This window comes from Biomphalaria glabrata, chromosome 6, assembly GCF_947242115.1.
Source record: "Biomphalaria glabrata chromosome 6, xgBioGlab47.1, whole genome shotgun sequence".
Classification (NCBI taxonomy): domain Eukaryota; kingdom Metazoa; phylum Mollusca; class Gastropoda; family Planorbidae; genus Biomphalaria; species Biomphalaria glabrata.
In genome coordinates this window covers 2,100,323-2,109,696 of record NC_074716.1, presented here as the reverse complement: position 1 = coordinate 2,109,696, position 9,374 = coordinate 2,100,323, and positions in this window count along the sequence as shown.

Below are 9,374 nucleotides of genomic sequence, written 5' to 3'. Positions count from 1 at the left end.
CAGGCTCGAAATAACGTCTCGACTTTATCATGAAAAGGTCTTCTAACATTGGTAGTCTAAACCTTGAATCCATGGTTAAAACGTAAGAGAAAGCCATGCAGACATAGAGAAATATAGAGCTTTGCTATGTTTGAGAGTTGAATCGATTATCATTTCTTTGGTGGGTTTTTTTTTAGTTTCATATTTAAAAATTATCTTTACAGTATTTTTTCAATGTGTTCTATTATCTTCTTATCTTATATAATACAGACGTTACTTCAAAAAAAAAAAAAAAGAGATGATTACGTCCTACGCGTCATGCATTTAGTCATACATATTAACCAATGACTTAAACTCTGCCAAGTCGCTGGTTTTCCTGGCTAGTTCAAGCAACCCATTCCATGCTCTAATAGCACTAGGGAAGAAGGAGTATTTGTACAAATTTGTCCTAGCATATGGGACGAGGAATGTGCCTTTATCTTTGTGTCTTTCAGAGTAATTTATTAATTTTTTTTTATTTTTTTTTTTGTATTTGAAGATTATGGTTCAGTGTTTTATGTATAATTGCTACTTTACTTTTGAGTCTTCTGTCCTGAAGGCTTTCTAAATTTAGTGATTTTACTAAAGGTGTTATTCTAGTCAAATGTGAATATTGGTTTGTTATGAATCTCACTGCTCTATTTCGTGTGTGTTCCAGTTTCGTAATGTTTTCTTGAGTTGAGGGGTCCCAAATGGAGGATGCATATTCTATTATTGGCCTAACCAAGGTTAAATAACATTTTAGTTTTATGTTCTTATTTGATTTATAGAAATTGCTTTTAATAAACCCTAATGCTTTGATTTTTTTTTTATAGTTTCATCAATATGTGGATTCCATGACAGTTTTTCATTTATTATAACACCTAGGTATTTTGCGTTTTTAGTCTGTGTTACTGGTTTGCCATGAATGAGATAAGTGGAATTAATTTGTTTTAGTTTTTTTGTTACTCTTAACATTTGACATTTTTCTGGGTGGAAAGACATTTGATTCCCATTTCTGTAATTCATCTAATTCTCTTTGTAAAATATCTGTGCCTTGTGTTGTTTTTATTGTTCTATATATTATGCAATCGTCTGCAAATAATCTGACTTTTGTTTCTGAAGTAATGCAATTTGGTAAATCATTTATGTAAATTAAAAATAGTAGTGGACCTAAGACTGTTCCTTGAGGTACACCTGAGTTTACTGTTATCGGTGTTGATTTAGAGCCATTTATTATTACAGTTTGTTCTCTCCCTATCAGAAAATCTTTAATCCACTGATGCAATGGACCATTAATGCCGAAATATTTTAATTTTTTAAGCAAACTATGGTGGTGACTTTGTCAAAATCCTTGGAAAAATCTAGTAAGATAGCATCTATTTGTTCACTATTTCTCTGAAATACTCATTTACGTCTGAGCTCTCTGAGAGCAGGGCAAGAAAAGCCGCACCATCAACGAATTTTGTAAAGTAGCAAAAAGGACTATTGGATTGAAAATTATTAGCGTACAAAACGAACCACAATGGCAAATAGCCCCCTGGGGCGCCCCTATTTTTACTACACTTGCATGGTGCATTTGATATTACATTGTTTACTCTAACCCTCTGGGGTCTCTGGGTCAAAAATAACCAATATTTTAAAGTACTTACAGTAATACAAAGAACGAATTATACACGAAAATTAGGCCATGATTTATTGGTTTCAATATGTGAAGCACCAGCAATAGGGCCAAGAATCTAAATATCTCAAACTTATTCAATTTCAAGTAAGAATTTATACAACTCAAACTTATTCAATTTCAAGTTGTCCACTTGAAAACCTTAATAACTCTAGGAACAGATCGTCAATAACATGTTTACCAATACATTAACATATCGTATTAGACGAATAAAAAAGTAGATGTCATTCACGTCATCTTGTCAATGTTTGTTTTGTAATACAAGTCATGAAGGAAAACGTTACAGAGGGGAGAAAGGAGAGACGTTTGTTAAGTAATTTGTTTAAGTTGTTGCGCAGTCCAAGGTACATAACTAGGCTTTAAGTTAGGAAGAATTAATTATTGAATTACGTCCCTTTAAAAAATAATTTTTCTGAGATTTATTCTGACGTTAGTGGTTGCATTGGTTTATAAAAAGTACTCAAACAAAGAAAATACACATCAACACGTCGGCATTTCTATTAACCCTTAAAGTGCTGAGCTGTTTTACAATGAGTGCATACAAAATGGAATTACAATTCTGATGTTTAGAGGCTAATCTACCACAAGCGTATCTAAGGGTTAAAGGATTACGAAAAAGGGATAATAAGAGTTTTATGTTTGTATTGACATGGAAGATAAATCTATCTGTGCGAATGTGTGTGTGTGTGCGTGCGTGTGTGTTTTACCAAGTCCTTCATGATAGTTTTACCAAGGTCTGTCTGTCAATCAGTGTCTGTCTTTCATTTTATTTATTTATTTGCTTATTTAGTAATTGGGAAATTGAGGCACTGGATGGTTCCAGATGGAGAGCAAACAGAAAGAAAGGGTTTTGGATTGCAAATGGCGTACACACCGGAAGTAGAAGAAAACTACAGCATCCGGTAATTGCAGATGTCCAACCATAGACATAAATAAATATAGACTGGAAGTAGGAAGTTATTTTTATTTGGGGGGAGTCAATATGTTTTATGTACTATATCTATGTGAAAAAAAAAATGGCGGCGATTGAGCTATAAATTTTAGGACTAACATTTCAGCCAATATATACCTTTGATCTTTAGTTTTGAAAAGTGCAAAACTGCCATATTCCCAATATTTTGTCTTTGTTTTATAATCATAGACATAGGCAAATATATATAGGTTTGTGATGTGGATCTACAAACTTATCTTTTCCCAAATATTTCCGATAATAATTTGTTCTTTATCGTCCAGTCTATATATATATGTCTATGTGTCCAACCTATGACTGCAGTTGTGTATCATTTATTGGCCTCTTGAATCACACCATGGAACTATAGGCTACTGATCACAATAGAAGCTGCAAGGGGAAGCTATTCACACAAAAAAAACATAAAATGCCACAGAGTGATACGCATTTATTTTATTCAAACGAAAATCCACTGTGGACGATAGATGGCTAAAAGAGAACCAAAAATCGGCCATGTCTGCGCTGGATGTGGCTAAATATATAAGTCGCAGTTTGGCCTGCGTAGCCACGTAAAATACTGCATCTCTTCATTAATCTTCGGACTTGAAAACAAGCCTTATCATTAGTATTATTTAATTCACATCCCATAACAACAAAACGTCTGCATTGTTATTAACTCGAGTGTTTAGGGGCTTCGGGCTGAGTGAGACAAGGGCGCAGCTAGGAATTTTCAATCATTTGGGGGCCCGGGGGATTGACTTCTATGGGGGCTTGCATTTTGCTTAATGTTTATTATTAAATGTAAAAAAAAACCCCACTCATTTGGGATTCCCCCCCCCCTTCAAGTGAGTGCCTGGGGGGATTTAAAAATTCTCCCCACCCCTCCCCCACCCCAGCTACGCCACTGGAATGAGAGTTATCCTTTGTTTTGTTAAAATCTATTTCTTTCCTTTTCTGGCTACGTGTTGGCTTTGTGCAGGACGTAATCATCTTCTTTTTTGAAGTAACGTCTGTATTATATAAGATAAGATACTTCAACTGTGTTAGACTGTTTTTTCTCAATAAACAGCTAATCCAATCTTATTTTTTTCCTAATGGAGAGTTGTAATAATGAACCTTAGAAGATAAGATAATTTTATTGGTCCAAACAAAACGATAATTCAGTTTGACTACAATTGTCCACCTCAGCGTAACTACTGTAACAATAACAATATTGATGCAAATACGAATATTCACTAACAAAAGACATACTCACTCACTCACTCACACACACTCACTCACTCACTCTCACTCACACACACACACACTACCAGCGCTTTATGAATTAGGCTTCTATGTGACTTTATGGTTTTACAAAGCTTATATCAACTCACTCTGACTATCTGTCTGGTACAATTTTTTTTTTACATTTTATTTTTCCCACACCAATTCTCGGATCAAGATGAAACTTTACACAATAACTTGTACCTAACAAAACATGAATCAATCAAATAAATATAGAAGAAGTTAATTAGTTTTCGGTAATTAATATTTTGTTTGGTTTAAAAAAAAAAAAAGAGAAAAAATGTTACGTATTAAGATATGTGGCTGAATATGTGGAGTTATTTCCCTTATTACGTTTTGAAGACGTTTTTCTCCCACTTCCAAATCTCGGATCAAGTTGAAGTTTTGCAAAAATATTCATAGTCGATGACAATACACGAATCAATAAAAAAAATTAGTTAATCTATTAATGATATTAACTTTGTTTTATCTGGAAAAAAGAGCTTAATCCTACAGTATTTATATATATGGCAGTATGTAGCGGCTATTCCGTCAATATTAGCTTTGTTTTTTTTACAAAGTTTTTTAATTTTGTTTATTTTGTTATATTTACTAACGTGTTTCTGAGTTTGTGTGAATACACAAACTCTTATTTGTAGTTTTATATTTACCAACGTGTTCTGCTCCAAGTAGACTCTTACTGACTCTCTTCAGCAGTTGTTTTTCTCTATGTCCATTAAAAATGGTCATTGCCTTCTTCCATTCTCAACGGTGTGTGTAAAAGAATCAGAGCGTGGCCCCATTAGCCGAGCAGACGATAATGGTGCGAGACGGATCGTGATTGGCTGAAATAACTTATTGAAAGGAATCATGGGTGAATGCCAGTTTTAAACAAAGTGATAGCTTAGAAAGTCAAAAAGAAAGTTTAATGTGTGTCATTGTCTCATAGAAATGTACAGATCTAGCCCAATTCCATAAATCACTTGGACATTCTCAGCAAACATGGCAACTAGTCAGTTTACGTGACATGCTCTGTGCTGATAAGCTGCCAACTGTGAGGTGTGCATGTAGGTTTAAAGGAATAAAGGAATAAGGCTCTGTGCTGATAAGCTGCCAACTGTGAGGTGTGCAAGAAGGTATAAAGGAATACGGCTCTGTGCTGATAAGCTGCCAATTGTGAGGTGTGCATGAAGGTTTAAAGGAATAAAGGAATAAGGCTCTGTGCTGATAAGCTGCCAACTGTGAGGTGTGCATGAAGGTTTAAAGGAATAAAGGAATAGAGGCTCTGTGCTGATAAGCTGCCAACTGTGAGGTTTGCATGAAAGTATAAAGGAATAAGGCTCTGTGCTGATAAGTTGCCAACTGTGAGGTGTGCATGTAGGTTTAAAGGAATAAGGCTCTGTGCTGATAAGCTGCCAACTGTGAGGTATGAATGAAGGTATAAAGGAAGAAAGGAATACGGCTCTGTGCTGATAAGCTGCCAACTGTGAGGTGTGAATGAAGGTATAAAGGAAGAAAGGAATAAGGCTCTGTGCTGATAAGCTGCCAACTGTGAGGTTTGCATGAAAGTATAAAGGAATAAGGCTCTGTGCTGATAAGTTGCCAACTGTGAGGTGTGCAAGAAGGTATAAAGGAATACGGCTCTGTGCTGATAAGTTGCCAACTGTGAGGTGTGCATGAAGGTTTAAAGGAAGAAAGGAATAAGGCTCTGTGCTGATAAGCTGCCAACTGTGAGGTGTGCAAGAAGGTATAAAGGAATAAGGCTCTGTGCTGATAAGCTGCCAACTGTGAGGTTTGCATGAAAGTATAAAGGAATAAGGCTCTGTGCTGATAAGCTGCCAACTGTAAGGTGTGCATGTAGGTTTAAAGGAATAAAGGAATAAGGCTCTGTGCTGATAAGTTGCCAACTGTGAGGTGTGCATGAAGGTTTAAAGGAATAAAGGAATACGGCTCTGTGCTGCTAAGTTGCCAACTGTGAGGTGTGCATGAAGGTTTAAAAGAAGAAAGGAATAAGGCTCTGTGCTGATAAGCTGCCAACTGTGAGGTTTGCATGAAAGTATAAAGGAATAAGGCTCTGTGCTGATAAGTTGCCAACTGTGAGGTGTGCAAGAAGGTATAAAGGAATACGGCTCTGTGCTGATAAGTTGCCAACTGTGAGGTGTGCATGAAGGTTTAAAGGAATAAAGGAATACGGCTCTGTGCTGCTAAGTTGCCAACTGTGAGGTGTGAATGAAGGTATAAAGGAAGAAAGGAATAAGGCTCTGTGCTGCTAAGTTGCCAACTGTGAGGTGTGCAAGAAGGTTTAAAGGAATACGGCTCTGTGCTGATAAGTTGCCAACTGTGAGGTGTGCATGAAGGTTTAAAGGAAGAAAGGAATACGGCTCTGTGCTGATAAGTTGCCAACTGTGAGGTGTGCATGAAGGTTTAAAAGAAGAAAGGAATAAGGCTCTGTGCTGATAAGCTGCCAACTGTGAGGTGTGCAAGAAGGTTTAAAGGAATACGGCTCTGTGCTGATAAGTTGCCAACTGTGAGGTGTGCATGAAGGTTTAAAGGAATAAAGGAATAAGGCTCTGTGCTGATAAGTTGCCAACTGTGAGGTGTGCATGAAGGTTTAAAGGAATAAAGGAATAAGGCTCTGTGCTGATAAGCTGCCAACTGTGAGGTTTGCATGAAAGTATAAAGGAATAAGGCTCTGTGCTGATAAGTTGCCAACTGTGAGGTGTGCATGAAGGTTTAAAGGAAGAAAGGAATACGGCTCTGTGCTGATAAGTTGCCAACTGTGAGGTGTGCATGAAGGTTTAAAAGAAGAAAGGAATAAGGCTCTGTGCTGATAAGCTGCCAACTGTGAGGTGTGCAAGAAGGTTTAAAGGAATACGGCTCTGTGCTGATAAGTTGCCAACTGTGAGGTGTGCATGAAGGTTTAAAGGAATAAAGGAATAAGGCTCTGTGCTGATAAGTTGCCAACTGTGAGGTGTGCATGAAGGTTTAAAGGAATAAAGGAATAAGGCTCTGTGCTGATAAGCTGCCAACTGTGAGGTGTGCATGAAGGTTTAAAGGAATAAGGGTTTATTAAAAGAAATATTTACAAATCAAACAAAAACATAAAACTAAAATGCTATTTAACTTTAGTTAGGCCAATATTAGATTTATAACAAACGAATATTCTAATTTGATTAGAGTAACACCATTAATAAAATCAATAAACTTAGAGACACTTCAGGACAGAAGACTCAAAAGTAAAGTAACTATAATACATATAACACTAAATCATAATTTACAAATAGAAAAACGAAACCTAAAGAAATACTCGGAAAGACGCAAAGATAAATGCACATTTCTTATTCCATACGCTAGAACTAATACAAGTGCTCCTTCTTCCCAAGTGAGATTAGAGATTGGAATGGATTTCCTGAATCAGACAGGAAAACCAACGACTTAGCAGACAATGTGAATATTCGTTTGTTATGAATCTCGCTGCTCTATTTTGTGTCTGTTCCTGTTTCTTCATGTTTATCATTGGTTAACGTTTCCAGAACTGTGCACAAAAAATCAGTTGCAAGCTGTAGAAGTTTGGAATAGCTCAAGTACCTACATGGTTGACAAAATTTCGGAATATGTGCACATCTTATCTTATATATTACAGACGTTACGTCAAAAAAGAAGATAATTGCGTCCTTTTTCTTGTTTCAATCTAGTCATGCATGTTAATCAATGAAAACCATTAAGAAACTGGAACATATACAAAATAGACCATTTCCAGAACTGTGCACTGGCGACTTGAACATTTCCAGAACTGTGCACTGATGACTTGAACATTTCCAGAACTGTGCACTGATGACTTGAACATTTCCAGAACTGTGCACTGGCGACTTGAACATTTCCAGAACTGTGCACTGATGACTTGAACAATTCCAGAACTGTGCACTGGCGACTTGAACATTTCCAGAACTGTGTACTGATGACTTGAACATTTCCAGAACTGTGCACTGGCGACTTGAACATTTCCAGAACTGTGCACTGGCGACTTGAACATTTCCAGAACTGTGCACTGGCGACTTGAACATTTCCAGAACTGTGCACTGATGACTTGAACATTTCCAGAACTGTGCACTGGCGACTTGAACATTTCCAGAACTGTGCACTGATGACTTGAACATTTCCAGAACTGTGCACTGGCGACTTGAACATTTCCAGAACTGTGCACTGGCGACTTGAACATTTCCAGAACTGTGCACTGATGACTTGAACATTTCCAGAACTGTGCACCGGTGACTTGAACATTTCCAGAACTGTGCAATGGTGACTTGAGCATCTCCAGAACTGTGCACCGCTGACTTGAACATTTCATATAATGTGCATGTAGTGCCTATTTCATGAGAAATGAAACCATAAAGCATTGCTTGTAAGAAATACTTATTTACATTTGCCCATCAGTGGCGTAGCTAGGATGAGGGGAGGAGCGGGGGGGGGGAGAATTAGAAAATGCCCCCGGGCCCCCCACTTGAGGGTGGGCCTATCAAATGAGTGTTCTAAATTTTTTTTCATTAGGTACTAAATATCACACAAAATGCAGGGGCCTCCAAAGAGGTCAAGCCCCCAAATGATGGCTAATTCTTAGCTACGCCACTGTTGCCTAAATTCTGATATATCGGCAACACAGGAACAAAAAAATACCCCCCCCCCTTTTTTTTTTTTTACCCCATCCCGCCCCCCCCCCCTCTCCACGAAAATGCATTGTAGATTCATAGTCCGATAAAACGATTTTTACGACGTCATTTCGCAAATCGGTAACACGACATGCACATCCCCTATCGACGCCATAAATCAGCAGCTGGATGAGAAAGGGTTAACATAGACGCTTCACTCGGGTGCCGTAAATCGCCGAGACGCCCTCGTTTAACGCTCGCGACTTGAAGGGGGAGAGAATGACGATAAATATGGCTTAGACTCGCCAGAGTTCTCGCCACATTGAGCAAGCAAAAAAAAAAATAAAAAATTATTGTTTCGTTCAGAATTGGGTTCAGACCTTAAGTTTTTTATTTTTTTTTATTTTCACTACTTAAGAATGCGTATGTTTCCATGGAAACTAACTCCTTTTTTTTTTTAGGGTTAGGCTTTTGTAATTTAAGTCCTGGCTATAATTGCGCTGTTTGGCTCTAGACGCATAGCATTTAAGAAAACTTGTTTTTTTTTTTATGTTTGCTGTCTGTTTTTAAGTACGTTTTATTTCTTTTTAATGTGATACAAAAGATTATGAACTAAACCATTTTTTTTCAGCCGGGTCAAAGGTCAACGTCTGTTCCGATTGCCGAGCGCCAATTATTCTGCAGCGTAGACTTTTGTCTAGCAGGATTTGTTGCACAGAGTTTTATGACACAGATTCGGGCCTCCTGCCCCCCCCCCCCGGCCCCAACTCTCTATTTCTTTCCACCAACACATAGAGTGGAAACCAATGTCAAGCTAAAGTTTGCATCTATATTTAGA